The sequence below is a fragment of the Trichechus manatus genome, unplaced genomic scaffold (assembly GCF_000243295.1).
Source record: "Trichechus manatus latirostris isolate Lorelei unplaced genomic scaffold, TriManLat1.0 scaffold00141, whole genome shotgun sequence".
In the NCBI taxonomy this organism is placed as follows: Eukaryota; Metazoa; Chordata; class Mammalia; order Sirenia; family Trichechidae; genus Trichechus; species Trichechus manatus.
Window position 1 is genome coordinate 6,192,245 of NW_004444077.1, and position 17,548 is coordinate 6,209,792.

A 17,548-nucleotide genomic window follows, 5' to 3' on the forward strand; every position below is an offset into this window, starting at 1 on the left:
TGTTAGGGGCTGTGGAGTCAGTTTTCTACTCATAACAACCCTGTATGTCAAAGTAGAACTGCTGTAATCTTTACAGGAGCAGATCGCCAGGTCTTTATCTTCCCGAGCAGCTAGGTAGGTTTAAACCACCACATTTTTGGTTAACGGTTTAACTGTTGTGCCACCAAGGTTCCTTCAACAAATATTAGCTATTGTTATTTTATCGTTCTGTGCCTTTGTTTATGTAGATTAGCCTTTTAGGAATATCATTCTCCTTTCCTTCTTAGCTTGGGCCATTTGTCCTCATCATTAAAGACTCAATCTAGGCTTTATTTGACTTGTAAGACTTTCTTAACACGCCTTCTCCCAGGCAGGGTTTCCTGGTACCCTATCTTTATCATAGCATTCACATGCTGTACTTGCTGAATTTTATATCTATATCACTAGACTGGAGCCCTACTGGCACGGTGGTTAAGAATTCGGCTGCTAACCAAAAGGTTGGCAGTTCGAACATACCAGCAGCTCTGTGTAAGAAAAATGTCGCAGTAAATCTTTAGGGATAAAGATTTACAGCCTTGGAAATCCTACGGGGCAACTCTACTTTGTCGTATAGGGTCACTATGAGCTGGAATTGACTCATCAGCAAAAATTGTGTCCCAAAACTTTAGCAGTATCTGGCACAGACAAGGTACTTGATAAATATTTTTTGAAATGATTTAAAGAACATTAGGGCAGGATGTCACTGCCTTAGCCCCAGTACCCAACTTGCATATGGTAGACACGTCACTTAGTATCTGTTGAATACATGAATTAGTGAATTTAAAGATAGATACTTCCTTTGTCAGTCTTTTTCTTATATGACATCTCAAAAATTTACTCTGCCAGAACATCATCTCACTATGAGTATTCTCCACTTCATCCCAGGATTGTTGTACAGATGGGACCTGGGATCTTTGGTTACTGTTATTTTTAGTAAGTGACTGGCACCTCTGCTTGATATGTTGAAGCAACAGCCTGTGTCTGATCATGAGGATTGCTGTGTCAGCAACCTTTGAGTGTGCCCATTAGACAATCCTTCTTACAGAACAGTCCTTGCTGTCAATGCAATTGTGTGTGCTCCCGTACCTTTGTACTTACCATGTGATCTCATCAAATAAGCATCACACCTCCTAGATACTTGACGGTGTGTTGAACTGCTCCTGGGACTCAACCAGATGTTGCTTTTGGGGCTACCCTCTGCAGAGAAGTTGGCTCCATCTGCCAAATTCCTTCTGTGAGAACTTTTGGGTCACATTATTTGTATGAAAATGCTCTAGAGCTACAATTTGGGATATGTAATATCAAAGAATAATTTGGTGTTGTAGCATGGCATTATCTATAGTAGTGATTCAAGACAGAAAGAACCTCCTCTGGTCCGTCAGGGCCATTTATCAGTCTTTCTCGTTCTCAAATCATTAGATCTCCTCACACCTGAATGTTTGGGCCACCTGTGATTGCTGGCTATTTGTGTGTATGTTTTCTCTCCCTGACTTTATGTGAGACTATCTCTTTCCTTCTGCTTCTCATATAGGATCATTGGCAGCTGGTTTTATGTGCCATTTATAGTTTCATATGTGCAGTCTTACAGTTTAAATCCAGGTTTATACCTTTTATAAATGTAAGTGCAGGACTTGGGACCAAAAATTAAAATCACTAGAAACTTCATGTCATAGTTATCTAGTGTGGCTATAACAGAAATACCACAAATGGATGGCTTTAGCAAACAAATTTATTCTCTCACAGTCTAGGAGGCTAGAAGTCCAAATTCAGGGTTTTAGCTCTAGGGGAAGGCTTTCTTTATCTGTTGGTTCTGGGGGAAGGTCCTTGTCATCAATCTTCCCTGGTCAAGGAGCTTCTCAGCACAGGGACCCCAGGCCCAAAGGATGCACTATTCTCCTGGCTCTTGTCTCTTGGTGTGAGGTCCCCATTGTCTCTGTTTGCTTCTCTCTTTTATATCTCAAAAGAGATTGACTGAAGATACAATCTAATCTTGTAGATTGAGCCCTGCCTCATTAACATAACTGCCTCTAATCCTGTCTCATAAACTTTATAGAGGTAGGATTTACAATACATAGGAAAATCACATTAGATGACAAAATGGTGGACAATCACACAATTCTGGGAATCATGGCCTAGCCAAGTTGACACACGTTTTTGTGGGACACAATTCAATCCATAACACTTGGGGAGTCATGTTATCTCAAAACACACATTCAGATAGTAAATTTGCTAAATTAATTTCTTTCTCCACTGTAATTCTATAGCACTTTCCTTTGGTTCTCCATTTGAGAATTTTCTAGCTTCTACTTTGAGTTATAAGAACCAACAGAAGAAACTACTGGGTATCAGGCACTGAGTTGCAAACCTCACGCATCTAATAGAAAATTTGGCATTAATATTTGCAGATGACTGATTTTCTGAAATAACGTTACATGAAGTATTCCATCTTTCATAGCACCTCATCATTTTTGAGTTTCTCATATACCAAGCTCTTCGTCACTTGAAGTCCTTTGTGCTGCTATTTTCTCTGTGGAAATAAATGAAAACCACCCAAATGAGAACAAGCAAAGGGTACTTATTCAAAGCTTTTGATAGCAAGGGAATCAACCACCATCGCTTGCATTTGGCAGTCTCAAAGGCAGGCAGAGGAGTGAGAAAGCTTTATAGTGGAGAAAAGGGAAGGCTTCAGATATGCCCTGATTGGAAGCTGTTGGCATGGGGAAGCTGGAGGCAGGCTAACTAGAAGAAGGGGCTTTCTACATAATTAGTTAGGGGAACATATTTGTCTTTCTCTGATTGATCCTAAATAGCAGCAGCCTGGGGTGGGAATTAAGTGAGTGTAGGGAGGGTATGATGGGCAAATATTAGAAAAGCTGTCAGTTATTATTCAAATTCTGGCCAAATTCTGGCTGTATTGAGATGATTGCTCCAGAGATTGTGGTTTGGCTCTGTCAAAAACCTAAGTGTGCAGAGAAACTCCAAATTTAGTATTCACAGAATATATTTCTTGTGAGTAGATACAATTCAAATTGGGCAGCATCAACCTGGAAAGTATCATGAAGGCACTCAGAAGAGGGGACAGTGAAAACTGGCTATATAGGTCACTGCCATGTTAATTTCTTAGAAGATAGCATCAGGTCATGCAGGGAGGGTTCCAGGGTCTGTAGATTGCAGAAACAGAGTCAATAACGACATGCCATGCATTTTCTAGTCAGACCTGGTGTTCCTGCTCCTTGAAACTGGCTGCACATAGATAATTCTCTAAAAGCCCAATGCCTAAGGCAAAAAATTTCTCCTAAGCTGTGTACAAGGCTATTGTTTGACTTGAAGGTGACTTTAGGAAAACTGTTCCTTAAAGGGTCAAGGTTCAAAAGGATACCTCAGGGCAGATGGCCTGAGTGGGTCACCTCAACTCCATAGACCCAGTAATCAGGATCCAGGGAGAATTAAAACTGTTTCTCAGCTTCCTGGATGGATTGCTGCAGGTTGTGGGATAGAGTTATAGTTTAATATATGGTTTGGCCATGTCTGTTTATATATTCAGTTTCTCACCGCTACCAACAATTTTCTTCCCTCCATTCTCTGAATGGATAATCCTTCACTTTCTTGCATGTTTTTACCTCAAGAAAGACTTTCCTGACTACTTTATCTAAACAAATTCTTCTTCATTATTTTCTATCATAGCTCCTTTATCTCTGTCCTTCATGTAACCAGACTGTTACAGGTTGGCTTGGGGAGGCCATAGAGACACAAAACAGATGAAAGCGAAAGAAAAAGCTTTATTTGGTTGGCCAAGCAAAGAAGCACACCAGGACTTGCATCTCCAAGACGGCCTCCTGACAATGGCCAAAACAGTATTTATTACGGAAAGGGTCCTGGTGGAAAGCAGCAAGTTTGTGGACTGGTCTGGCCTGAAAAAGATGTTCCTCGGGTGGTTCTGCCATCTGTGCTTGTTCAGTCCTAAAGAGGGGTCTCTCAAACCGGATCTTAGGCTCAGACCCCTTGCTTCTGAAAGTCTTCCCCCAACTTTGGGCTGCTAAAGTTTGGTTCCATCCAGCAGGAGAAAAGTTCCAGGGTCACCCAGAGGATGGGGTTGATGGTTCTGTACATGACAGGTGGGCTAGATTTGGTCTTAACTGGTTCTGTGGTCTGCAGACCCCAGCGTCTTGTTTTTCTTATCTTGGGCAGGATGTTGGCCGATTGCCTAAAAGACACCTGGAGAAACCAGTCAGAAGGGGAGGTGGCTCATGCTACTCTACATAAAGTTAGGGGTTGGTAATGGTGCCCAGAGGCTGGGGTCTCATTCATAAGCCACATTGTAACGTGCAATTATTTTACTTATCTGCCATTTTGCCTCTCTATATAGAATATAAAGTTCATATGGGAAGCATGTGTCTCTTTTCCACCATTGTATTCCTCGTGTCCAGCTCATAGTAGAAACTGAATAAGTAATACTTAATATAGTAAGCACTGTTCCAATTGGTTTACATGTGTTAACTATATTACTCTCACAGCAACCTGATCTTGTGGGTTTTATTTTTATCCCCATTTTACAGCTAAAGTAATTGAGGTGCAAAAAGACCAAAATATCTTGTCCAAGGCCACACAGCAAGTAAGTGGAAAAATTGTTATTCTGGCTCTACAATCCATGCTCTTACTGAATATAGTCACAAAGTTACATTTAAGAAATGAGAAACCATTTTAATTCTCCAAGGAAGTTGGACATTGCCCTTTGAACCTTGAGCCTTGAAAAAACTGGTTTCTAAAAGCCACTTTTGAGTCAAACAGTGGTCTAGATAAACTAGTAGGACTATATTCCTTGGGCATTTTGCTCTTTTCTGAAGAATTCAGTCAGTTTCAGGAAACAGGCTCCAAGGGTTAGACTGGGAGCTGTTTAGGGTAAACTGGTAATTATTTCAACTGTTTGTCAAGACGATGCTGTATGAAACTCCTTCCTGACCACAGATTTATTTATCAATTCTGTTTCCACTCTTTTTTTATCTCATGGCAATGAGGATAAGATTTGGTGTAAGAGTTAAGTCTAGGTACTCTCATCTTTGAAACATTTTTGGCTTTTTAGTTGAAATGTTACTTCGATTTGTAAACTGTATATTAAATAAACTTCAATCAATGCCTATTATTGGCTTAATATGATTTTTGTTTTAACAGAATTTAAATAATAAGAGATGTTCTAATGCAAAAGTAGGTGATAAACTGAAGTAATAGGGAAATGTCCCAAAATACCTTTGCAATATGAGCAATACTTATGGAGCCCTGGTGACTCAGTGATTAAGAGCTCGGCTGCTAACCAAAAGGCTGGCAGTTCAAATCCACAGCCACTCCTTGGAAACCCTATGGGGCAGTTCTACTCTGTCTTATAGGGTCGCTATGAGTTGGAATCCACTCAAAGGCAAAAAGTTTTTGTTTTTCGTATTTTCCCCGAGAGTCCTCTGAAAGAAAATGATTTCCAAGCCAGCTGAGCTAGACTATCACAAGCTTTCAGGTATTAACATATCTAAGGAAAGAATGTGTCAGTCATAAGGGAAAGATTCTGCAATGAAAATAAGCAACACAAAAAAGGAGAATTAAGGAGGTGTTAAAAACCAAAAACCAAACTCATTGTCTTTGAGTTGATTCCAACTCATAGTGACCCTATAGGACAGAGCAGAACTGCCCTATAGGGTTTCCAAACCTGTAAATCTTTAGGGAAGCAGACTGCTGCATCTTTCTCCTGGAGCTGGTGGTGGGTTCCAACTGCCTACTTTTCAGTTAGCAGCCTCCTGCTTAACCACTGAGTCACCAGAGTTCCTTAAGTGTTAAACACTTAAGTGTTTTGCTGCTAACCAAAACGTCAACAGTTCGAATCCACCAGCAGCTCCTTGGAAACCCTATGGGGCAGTTCTACTCTGTCCTTTAGGGTTTCTATGAGTCAAAATCGACTCACTGGCAATGGGTCTAAGGGGTATAAAAATGTATTATGTCTTAGAACAACAGATCTCTCACTAGACTGGATTGTTTACTGTGCTCTAGGTAGAAAAAAAGACTTAAAGAAACACACTGCTAAAGAGGGGGTGAGCAATGGATCCTGGACAAGAGATGCGGGGTTTTCTAAAAGTCATGATGGGAGACCAGCACAGCTGGGAAGAATTAGACTGAAATAGAGGCCAAGAAAACAGGGCTAGGGGAAAAGTAGGTTGATACACTCACACAAATTTAAATAGTATTGTTTTGCAGAAAGAAGTGAGAAACAAAGCCATAAAACTAAATGAGACCTGGCTTATCACCGTCCCAAATCCTCAGGATATTGAAGTATCACTTTGAAAGGGAATTTCAGTTCTTGAACTCTAGTGTAGAAGAAAGCAGCTGGGAGGAACATTTAACCTGAAGTTGCCACAGTCAAGGCAATGACTCGGAGTAGATGGACTAAAAACTATCTGTAAATATTAGAGGGAGAGCTTTGAAGAGGAAGGTATAACTAACAATTGAGGTTCTATTCTCCCAAGCATAGTCCGGGGAGAAGACACACTTCCCAATATACCATCTGCCTGATTCCAGAGGAAGGTGCATCAGACTACCCTAGCTAGAGTCAGTAGGCGTTAAAACTGTAAACTGAATCCTTTGTTTCAAGGTCATGATAGACAAGCACATTTCTGATTATATTAATTGGTTTTTTGTGTGGCTTGCTTGTGTGGAGAAAAAATTTGCTAAGAAATTTTTGCCTTTGGTCAGCTTGACAGTTTGAAGTGTCTGTAGCAATTAAAAAACTGACATTTGGTAGTAATTTGGCTTCCTGTGTAACTTGCCTTCTTGAAGAGGTTGTAATGACCAGGATCTATCTACATGTGTCTGTTCTCTTTAAATATGGTAGTTCTTATTTTACACAAATAAATTGATTTTTGTAAGTCAGTCCAAGTGGATCTGGCTAACATGAGTCACCCTCTGAGAGAAGACTCTTTTCCTAGTGTGCTGCATAAAGCTAGTTTCTGAGACAGAAGCCAAGAGCAGACATGGACTGTGCTTAATTTATCATCACCTTGATTTGATGTCTGGGTAGTCAGTAAAACTGAGTTACCCAGATGAAATTCTTTCTGCATTGCCATGAAACTGCCATTGTTGTGAACCTCCTACCTCTTGCATATTAAAAATACTGTGTGTGCATGTTTATATGTTGTATTTACTCATAAAGATTTCCTGAACTACAGTAGCCTCTGAAGGCATGTTTTCTGCTGCACTGACACATAAAAAACATCGAGGAATATACTGCTTTCCAATTCGGCAGCTGTAATTTTCTTAGCCACCACTCCTCTGTCACTATGTTGTACTATGGTGGCTTGCACATTGCTGTGATGCTGGAAGCTATGAAAATGGTATTTCAAATACCAGCAGGATCACTCACGGAGGATAAGTTTCAGTGGAGCTTTGACTAAGACAGACTAGGAAGAAGGACCTGACAATCTACTTTCAAAAAAATTGGCCAGTGAAAACCTCATGAATAACAGTGGAACATTGTCTGATATAATGCTGGAAGATGAGCCACTCAGGTTGGAAGGCACTCAAAGCACAAATGGGGGAAGATCTGCCTCCTCAAAGTAAAGTCGTCCGTAATGATGTGGATGGAGTCAAGGTTTCAGGACCTTCATTTACTGATCTGGCATGACTCAAAATAAGAAGAAACAGCTGAAAACATCCATTAATAATTGAAATATTGAATGTATGAAGTATAAATGTAGGAAAATTGGAAATCATCAAAAATGAAATGGAATGCATAAAATCGATATCCTAGGCATTAGTGAGCTGAAATGACTGGTATCAGCATTTTGAATGGGACAATCATATCGTCTATTATGCTGGGGATGACAAATTAAGAGAAATATCACATTCATCATCAAAAAGAACATTTCAAGATCTATCCTGAAGTACAATGCTGTCAGTGATAGGATAATATCCATATGCCTACAAGGAAGATAGTTACTATGACTATTATTCAAATTTATGCACCAACCACTAAGGCCAAAGATGAAGAAATTGAAGATTTTTACCAACTTCTGCAGCCTGAAATTGATTAAACATGCAATCAAGATGCATTGATAATTACTGGTGATTGGAATGCAAAAGTTGGAAACCAAGAAGGATCAGTAATTGGAAAATATGGCCTTGGTGATAGAAACAATGCTGGAGATCGCATGATAGAATTTTGCACAACTTCTTCATTGCAGATACATTTTTTCAACAATGTAAATGGCAACTATACATGTGGAGCTCACCAGATGGAATACACAGGAATCAAATTGACTATATCTGTGGAAAGAGAAGATTGAGAAGCTCAATATCATCAGTCAGAACAAGGCAAGTAGTCGACTGCAGAACAGACCCTCAATTGCTCATATGGAAGTTCAAGTTGAAGCTGAGGAAAATTAAAACAAGTCCAAGAGAGCCAAAATATGACCTTAAGTATATCCCACCTGAATTTAAACTCTATCTCAAGAATAGATTTGGTGCATTAAACACAAATGAGCAAAGACCAAATGAATTGTGAGATGACAATAAGGGCATCATATATGAAGACAGCAAAAGGTTATTAAAAACAGGAAAGAAAGAAAAGACCAAATTGGATGTCAGAAGAGACCCTGGAACTTGCTCCTGAATGTAAAGTAGCTAAAGCAAATGGAAGAAATGATGAAGTAAAATACTGAACAGAAGATTTCAAACGGTGGCTCAAGAAGACAAAGTAAAGTATTATAACGAAACGTGCAAAAACCTTACATTAGAAAACTAAAAGGGAAGAACACGCTCAGCATTTCTCAAGCTGAAAGAACTGAAGAAGAAATTTAAGCTTCGAATTACAATTTTGAAGGATTCTATGGGGAAAATACTGAATGAGGCAGGAAGCATCAAAAGAAGATGGAAGGAATACACAGAGTCACTGTACCAAAAAGAATTGGTCAATGTTCAATCATTTCAGGAGGTAACATGTGATCAAGAACCTATGGTACTGAAGGAAGAAATCCAAGCTGCACTGAAGGCATTGGTGAAACACAAGGCTTCAGGAATTGACAGGATAACAACTACAATATTTCAACAAACAGAAGCAGTGCTGGAGGTGCTCACTCGTGTATACCAAGAAATTTGGAAAACGGCTACCTAGCCAAATGACTAGAAGAGATCCATATTTGTGCCCATTCCAAAGAAAAATAATCCAACAGAATTCAGAAATTATAGAACAGTATCATTAATATCACACAAAAGTAAAATTTTGCTGAAGATCATTCAAAAGTGGTTGCAGCAGTACCTTGACAGGGAACTGCAAGAATTTCAAGCCGAGTTCAGAAGAGGACATGGAACGAGGGATATCATTGCTGATGAGAGATGGATCTTGGCTGAAAGCAGAGAGAATTCCAGAAAGATGTTTGTCTGTGTTTTATTGACTATGCAGAGGCACTTGACTGTGTGGATCAAAACAAATTATAGATAATATCGCAAAGGATGGGAATTCCAGAACACTTAATTGTGCTCATGAGGAACCTATACATAGACCAAGAGGCAGTCGTTCAAACAGAACAAGGGGATACTGCGTGGTTTAAAGTCAGGAAAGGTGTATGTCAGGGTTGTATCCTTTCACCATACTTTTTCAATCCGTATGCTAAGCAAACAATCCAAGAAGCTGGACTATATGAAGAGGAACAGATTTACAGGATTAGAGGAAGACTGTGATACGCAGATGACATGACCTTGATTGCTGAAGGTGAAGAGGACTTGAAGCACTTACTAATGAAGATCAAAGACCGCAATCTTCAGTATGGATTACACTTCAACATAAAGAAAACAAAAATCCTCACAACTGGACCAATAAGCAACATCATGATAAACGGAGAAAATATTGAAGTTGTCAAGGATTTCATTTTACTTGGATCCACAATCAACGTCCATGGAAGCAGCAGTCAATAAATCAAATGACGTATTGCATTGGGCAAATCTGCTACAAAAGACCTCTTTAAAGTATTCAAAAGGGAAGATGTCTTTGAGCACTAAGGTATGCCTGACCCAAGCCATGGTATTTTCAATCACCTCATATGCATGTGAAAGCCGGATAATGAATAAGGAATACTGGAGAAGAATTGATGCCTTTGAATTACAGTATTGGTGAAGAATATTGAATATACCATGGACTGCCAGAAGAATAAACAAATTTATCTTGGAAGAAGTACAGCCAGAATGCTCTTTAGAAGCAAGGATAGCAAGACTTTGTCTCATGTACATTGCACATGTTATCAGGAGGGACCAGTCCCTGGAGAATGAGGTCATGCTTGGTAGAGGATCAGTGAAACAGAGGAAGACCCTCAATGAGATAGACTGACACAGTGACTGCAACAATGTGCTCAAACATAATAACAATTATGAGGATAGGGTAGGACCAGCCAGTGTTTCATTCTGTTGTACATAGGGTTGCTATGAGTTGGAATGGACTAGACAGCACCTAACAACAACAACAACAACAATTTTGTTAGTGTCATGGACTGGCTCTGACTGGGTTCAGTGTGATTTCTCCACGGCCCATACTAAAACCAAAAAAACCACACCCATAGCTGTCGAGTCGATTCCTACTCATAGGGACTCTACGGGACAGAGTAGAACTGCCCCATAGGGTTTCCAAGGAGCACCTGGAGGATTTAAACTGCTGACCTTTTGGTTAGCCATAGCTCTTAACCACTATGCCACCACGGTTTCCATACTAGTGGCAACTTTATCGATTAGGATGTGATGGATGTTGAACACCAGCAGAAAAACCCTACTGATGTTATGCAGAGGAACTGGTATCTCACCACTCTCACAAGGCAGTCTTTTGCTCTGATCTTGCAAGTTATTGGAGTTGCCAGATCATGGAACTCAAATACAGGTCTTTCTGCTATAAACCCTGTCCACTTGACCCTGCCCTGCACTACCTTAAGGTCCATTTGAAATAGACTCTGAGAATATGTGAATCAAGGATCTAAAGTCCAACATTTAGTCTTAAAACAAGTCATATTTTGACTTTGGACAATTTATTTTCTTAACAGAATTTATTATTCACTACAAAGTATATCTGTGATACAGATACACTTTTCATGAATTTCTATTTCTAAATTCAGAGGAATACATACATAAAAGAAAAATTGTGCCAATGCTATTTGAATAGCTGGTGTTAAATTTGCTTATGACAGTTGTGGGACAGAATAACATAGTAATTCCACTGGAAGATCTTGTATATCTTAGTTATTGTTTATGCATTGTTGTGTTCATGTTAACTGCAATTCCAATATCTTGTGGGCAAGCAGAAAAGAATAGTTTAATCGTTAGATTTCTTGAAAAATTAGGCTCTTTAGACTAATGTTTTACATGACAACATTTATATCATATTTAAAAACTAAATGGAAGACACAACTTGTGATGTTGTAGTGCTCCATAGTTTTATACATGAAATGTTTTGGATGGGGGCATAAATATCTGTAAATTTATGCTACAGGGTCCTAAAGGTGTAAAAATAGGAATAAAAAGGGAATGTGTTTGTTCTAATTACAAAAACCTACCTTTTTTTTAGAAGATATACCTTTAAATCTCATAGCAAAATTCCTATTTTGAGTGAAGAAAATCTTGAAATCAGGTAAAATAAAATGGTTTCTGGTACATTTTGATAAATGAAGTATACATGCGAAGGTCATAGAAATACTTTAGAATAACTTAGTTCCTATACAAGGGGGTATAAGTACAAAAATGTCCCATTTAGCTTGTTTTACAGATATTTATACACCTGCCTTGTCTTCCTTTTTAGGATATTTAAGGAAAAAACTTGCTTGATTTTATTTCTGTATCTTCCATTGGGTATTGAAACATAGGAATATATAGATGAAATTGTAAAGAATATTATTAATATGTGAGTGTCATCTTTAAGAGAGCTGTAGACTAGACTGTAACTTTTCAAACAGAATGATTATGGTTATCAGCAGTTATTAAACATGAGGAACTATATTCACAGCCAATAATAAAATAATTATACAATTTATTTTTCATGTGAGAAAAAATGAATTCTGATGACAGATAATGTATTCACATGGATAATTTTATGAACATTTATTATGAAGTGAAAAAATTTCCCAAAAGGATGGGTTTGTAATCAAGGAGATTTGAGTTTAAATCTTTGATTGAACTTTTAAGCTGGTGACCTTCAGAAGTTATTCCACCTTCTAGAAATGGTTTTCTTATCAGTGAAATTGAACTTTTTTTTGGTGAGGTTAAAACAAGATGAAGTAATTAATCAACTGGATAATATTTATCATCTGCTTACTATGTGTGTGCACTGTCCTAGGAGCTAGGGATACAACAGTAAATGAAGAAAAATCCCTGCCCTCATGGAGTTGATATTCTAGTCAAGGAAACAACAGATAGTTCTATAGTATAATGTTAGGTAGTAATCAGTGTTATCAAGAAAAATAAAGCCCAGTAAAATGGGCCAGAGAGTGATGGGGGGCCACTTTTTTAGATAGCGTGGTCGGGGAGGGCATCTGTGGGAGGTGATACTGAAGCAGACACTTGCATTCTGAAGCAAGTGAGACAATCAGGATAATACATAGGGGAAGAGAAGTCCAAGCAGAGCAAGGGCTGTGAGTTTGGGACATGAAGGACCAACAGCAAGGAGGCCAGCAGGGCTGGAAAGAGACATGAGATTGATTTGAGGTCCTACCACGTGAAGCCTCATAGACCATGATAAGAGTCATAAATTTTATTTCAAATGCAATGGGAAGGCATTGGAGGTTTTTGAGCAGGGAAATGAACCTGATCTGACTTACGTTTTAAAGGATTACTCTGGGTGCCCTATGCAGAGCTGACTGATTATAGAAGTCTTTGCAGGTTGCAGAAGTCTTCCAGTGATTATAGAAGTAGACTCAGGTCTTAGAATGGCAGAGTCAAAGCAGGGAGAGTGAATGCAAAAAGTTCAGAGGTTATTTATTATATTAATCCAGGTACCAGATCCTAAAGGAACTCTGGTGCCGCAATGGTTAAGCACCCGGTTGCTAACCAAAAGTTTGGCTATTCGAACCCAGCTAGTGGTTCCACAGGAGAAGAAATCTGGCAATCTGCTTCCGTGAAGATTACAGCCAAGAAAACCCTATGGGGCCTTTCAACTCTGTCACATGAGGTCTCCGTGAGTCAGAATTGACTCAATGGCATCCAACAAGGACAACACTAGATGATGATGACTTGAAACAAGTGGTGGCTGTGACCTATTGTTGGATTCTGGTTATATTTAGACTTTAGAGCTGATAGTATTTGCTTATAGATTGGGTACAGAGTATAAAAGAAAGCAGAAAGTCCACAATAAGTTTTGTAAAGTGCTTAGCATATGGACCTTAGTTTCCTTCTCTCTGAATCCTTCGATAATGCAAGTAACTTGAAATTTTTGGAAGTAAAAAATATGGTGATGACAACTATTGGTCTCTACTTGTCCGGAGAAAAAGAGATAGAAGGAAATCAAGACTCAAAGAAAAAACCAGCCTACAGGACTAATTGCGTACACAAACCATGGCCTCTTCTGTCCTGAGACCATAAGAGCTAGATGGTGCTGGGCTACCATTACTGACCATTCTGAACACAGACACAATAGATGGTCCTGGACAGAATGGGAGAAAACTGTAGAACAAAACTCTAATTTTAAAAAAAGACCAGACTTACTGGATTGGTAGATACTTAAAGGAACCCCCAAGAATATTGCCCTGAGATATCCTTTAAACTCTGAACTGAAACCACTCCTGGAGGTCAACTTTCAGTTATATAACAGAATGGCTCATAAAATAAACAATATCACCTGTGAGAACTACGCTCCATTAATAAAAAAAAAAAAAAAAAACGATAAATAAAAATCATCTATATAAGACAAAATGGTCAACATTTACTGGAGAGCAAAGATGAGAAGCTCAGGGGGGCAGGGAAGGTAGATTAATGGAAATGAAATGATGAGAATGGCAACACAATGTGGAAAATGTAACCCATGTCACTGAATAATATGTATAGAAATTGTTAAATGGGAACCTAATTTTCTATGTAAACTTTCACCAAAAGCACAATAAAATATATATATTTTTAAATAGGATGATAATAATTATCTTAAAAAGAGAAATAGAATTCCCCCGGAAACTTCTCTTACCTAAACCACATCTGCAACTTCCAGAAAATAATCTGGGTATGCCCAGAGGTGTTTATAAAGTACTCATGGGTAATTGTGGACCAGGTCCTCTTCTCTCATTTAACTGTGGAAGAACCTCTTGCTTTATCTGTGATGACAACTTGAAGAACAATATCCTTCAATCCAAGTTCCTCCTCAGTGCTTCAGGCGAGTAGATTCCTGGTAGCATCTCCCTACCCCTTTCTAAGAAATGTCCGGGGTAATTACAAAATAGGTTTCAGGTAGAACTTTTTTTCTTTTATAAAAACTTACAGTTTCATTAAAAAAATATTTTGAATACTTACTAGATAGCAATAATTTTAATAGGCCCTGGAGATTCGAAATTTGTTAAAGAAATTTAGCATAGTGGGGAAGACAGACAGACATCAACAATGTAAGTCTTGTGTTAGAAGTTCTATTCTAAATGTATTCACATTGTTTAGGTGCTGTATTCTGTGTTGGAGAAGAATGTGGAAAGAGAAGAAACCCTGGAGGAAGATTCTATAGCTATGAATGCTGGTTTAAGGGTTGCTTGGGGCTGCTTGTAGGGATAGAACAAGAAGGAACTACTCAAGTTTGAATTGAGGCCAGGGAAACTTGGGAGAGAAGACAAGTAGAATGAATATTTAAGAAATTGTATGTGACTGGATGTACTATGTCACATGTCTGCCTCTCTCCGTTATGAATTCTATCTTCAATAACATCTAAGAGGCTCATTAATTGTTTTTAGGGATGTGAGCTCTTTCTGAACAACGGGAGCTGTAATGAGTCTTGCTTTACAACTGGCTCAGGGAAGCACAGAGGACATAAGCTGGGACTGCTCACATCTGAGTTAGACAAACAAATAGGATTATTTAATCAGGTGGGCATGAGTTAAACACCAGTGAAGGTGCAATGGTGAAGCATTCAGCTGCTAACCTAAAGGATGGCAGTTCAAACCCACCCAGTGGCTCTCCGGAGAAAGACCTGGCTATCTGCTCTCAAAAAGATCACAGTCTAGAAAACCCGGTGGGGCAATTCTACTCTGTCACACAGGGTTGCTATGAGTCAAAAAATTCTGTTGCATTTTTACTACGTATTTACCATTTCTGTTGCTTTTCCTTCATTTCTGAAGTTTCAAATTTCCCTCTGGTATCACTAACCTTCCATGTGAAAAAAAAAAAAAAAAAAAAAATCCATAAAAAAAATCTTCCAGCAACAAATTCTTTTAGCTTTCCTTTGTCTGGGAATTTTTTTTTTTTTTTTTTTGTCTTTCATTCCTGATGGATCTTCATACTGAGTATAAAATTCTACGTTCACAGTTTTCTTTTTTCACTTTAAAGGTGTTTCACTGTCTTCTGGATTCCATGGCTTCTGATGAGAAGTTCAGATATTTGAATACTTATTTCCATAATGTAATCTGTTGTCTTTCTCTAGTTGTCTTCACTGTCATTTATTGTCACTATTTCTTTTCAGCAACTAAATTATGATGTGTCGTATCAGTTTTCTTTGAGTTCATCCTGTTTGACATTTAATGACTTCAAAAATCTCCAAATTTATATCATTTACCAAATCTTAAAAGTGTTCAGCTATTATTTCTGCATTTTTTTTTAATGCCCAAATCTCTATCTTTTCCTTTTCTACAATTTCAACAACATGAATGTTGGTATTGTCCCATAGTTCCTCACGCTGTGTTCTTTCTTTTATAAAATATATTTTTTTCTCACTGACTTTCATATTGAATTATTTCTAGTAATCTATCTTCAAATCACTGAATTTCTCTATCTTTGCCATTCTTCTATTGAGCTCATCCAGTGGATTTTTTTTTTTTTAAATTTCGTATTGTGTATTTTTCAGTTCCAAATTTTCCATTTTTTAAAATAGGTTTTATTTCTCTACTAAGAACTTTTGTTTACTTATTCTTTTCTAGAGCATTCGCCTTTACTTCATGGAGTATGGTTTTAATAGCTGATTTAAAGTCTTATCAAGATTATCTTGAAATTAGCAACCGTTAATCATCTTTTTGAATTAGTTACATATTTCTGATTCCTTATAGTCAAATAATTTTGTATTGCATTCTAAAAATTTTGAAGATTGCCTATTACATTTTGGATCTTATTAAAATCTCTTAAAAATATTAATTTTTATTGTCATTGTTTTGTTTTAGCAGGCAATAATCGCAGGTTCAGACTGCAAGTGCTATCTGGCCTTCAATGTTTGTATGGTTTTCAAAGATTTTGCTCTGCTGTTTTTGGTCTGTTGTATGCATATACTCCTTAAGGGGAAGTTTGGGACTTGGGTGGTGGTTTTTTATAATAGTTGAAGTTTTCAGAGCCTTAGCTTTGCTTCTTTCTGTCTATTTCTTGCACTCACAGTTTGGGGATAAGCCGGGAACTTGTGTTGGCTTATACACAGAATTAGGGGATCTTCCCTTCAGCCCTCTCCTTTGCAGAATTTCCCTTCCTTTAGCATACAGGGGATCTTTTATCCACTTCTCCCATCTGGTTTTATCCTTCTGTTCTGTTACACAACTGAGGTGAAGAAGAAAGAAAGAAAATAACAGGACCTCTACTCACACTATGTATATCATAAAAGCTTATTTTCCAAGTTTCTCTAGCCAGACCAATGGGTTTTCTCTTGGGGTTTCAGATGCCTGTCGCTGCAGTGGCTGTGAAGCTTGGTGACTGGGGCTGCCATTGGGGCAGGACATGGAGAAGGAGAAAAGAAAAACAAAATGTGGTTTCCATCCTCCTCTCCCTCCGCATACACCATTCTCCAGCTTCCAGAGGCTTGTTTTCCTGGTCCTCTGGCCAGAAAGTGGGATTTTGTCGTATATAATTTGCTGTCTGCAGCTGCTGTACTGTCCCACAACCGGGGTATCATTCTGTTCAAACCTAACAGACAAAATAGAAAAACAAATTTAGAAACTCACCCACTTTACAGTTTTTTTCTTGTTTTGTCTTTTCTTCCCAATTCTCCTGCTATTGTTATTGTTTATTTTTCAGAATCCTCAAGTAGTTAATTTTTTGTATTGTGTTCTGAGTTTTTAGTCATAATCAGTAAGGAAAATAGGCTGTAGTGGGCTTACTCCATCTTGGATCATACTGTTAAATCTACTTCCTACTCTTTAGATCCTGCTTTCCTCATTTTCTTAGAGGGAGCAGAATGTTGTGGTTGCAAAAGATTCTAGGACCAGAAACCTGCTTTGAATCATGCATGGCTCCACCATCTACTCTATAAAGTGACTTAGCTTCTTTTTAATTTGTAAAATGGGGACACAGTCATCTTTTCTTCATAGGCTTGTTTAGAGGATTAAAGGAGTTAACATATAAAAAGTGATTAGAGCCGTGTCTGACA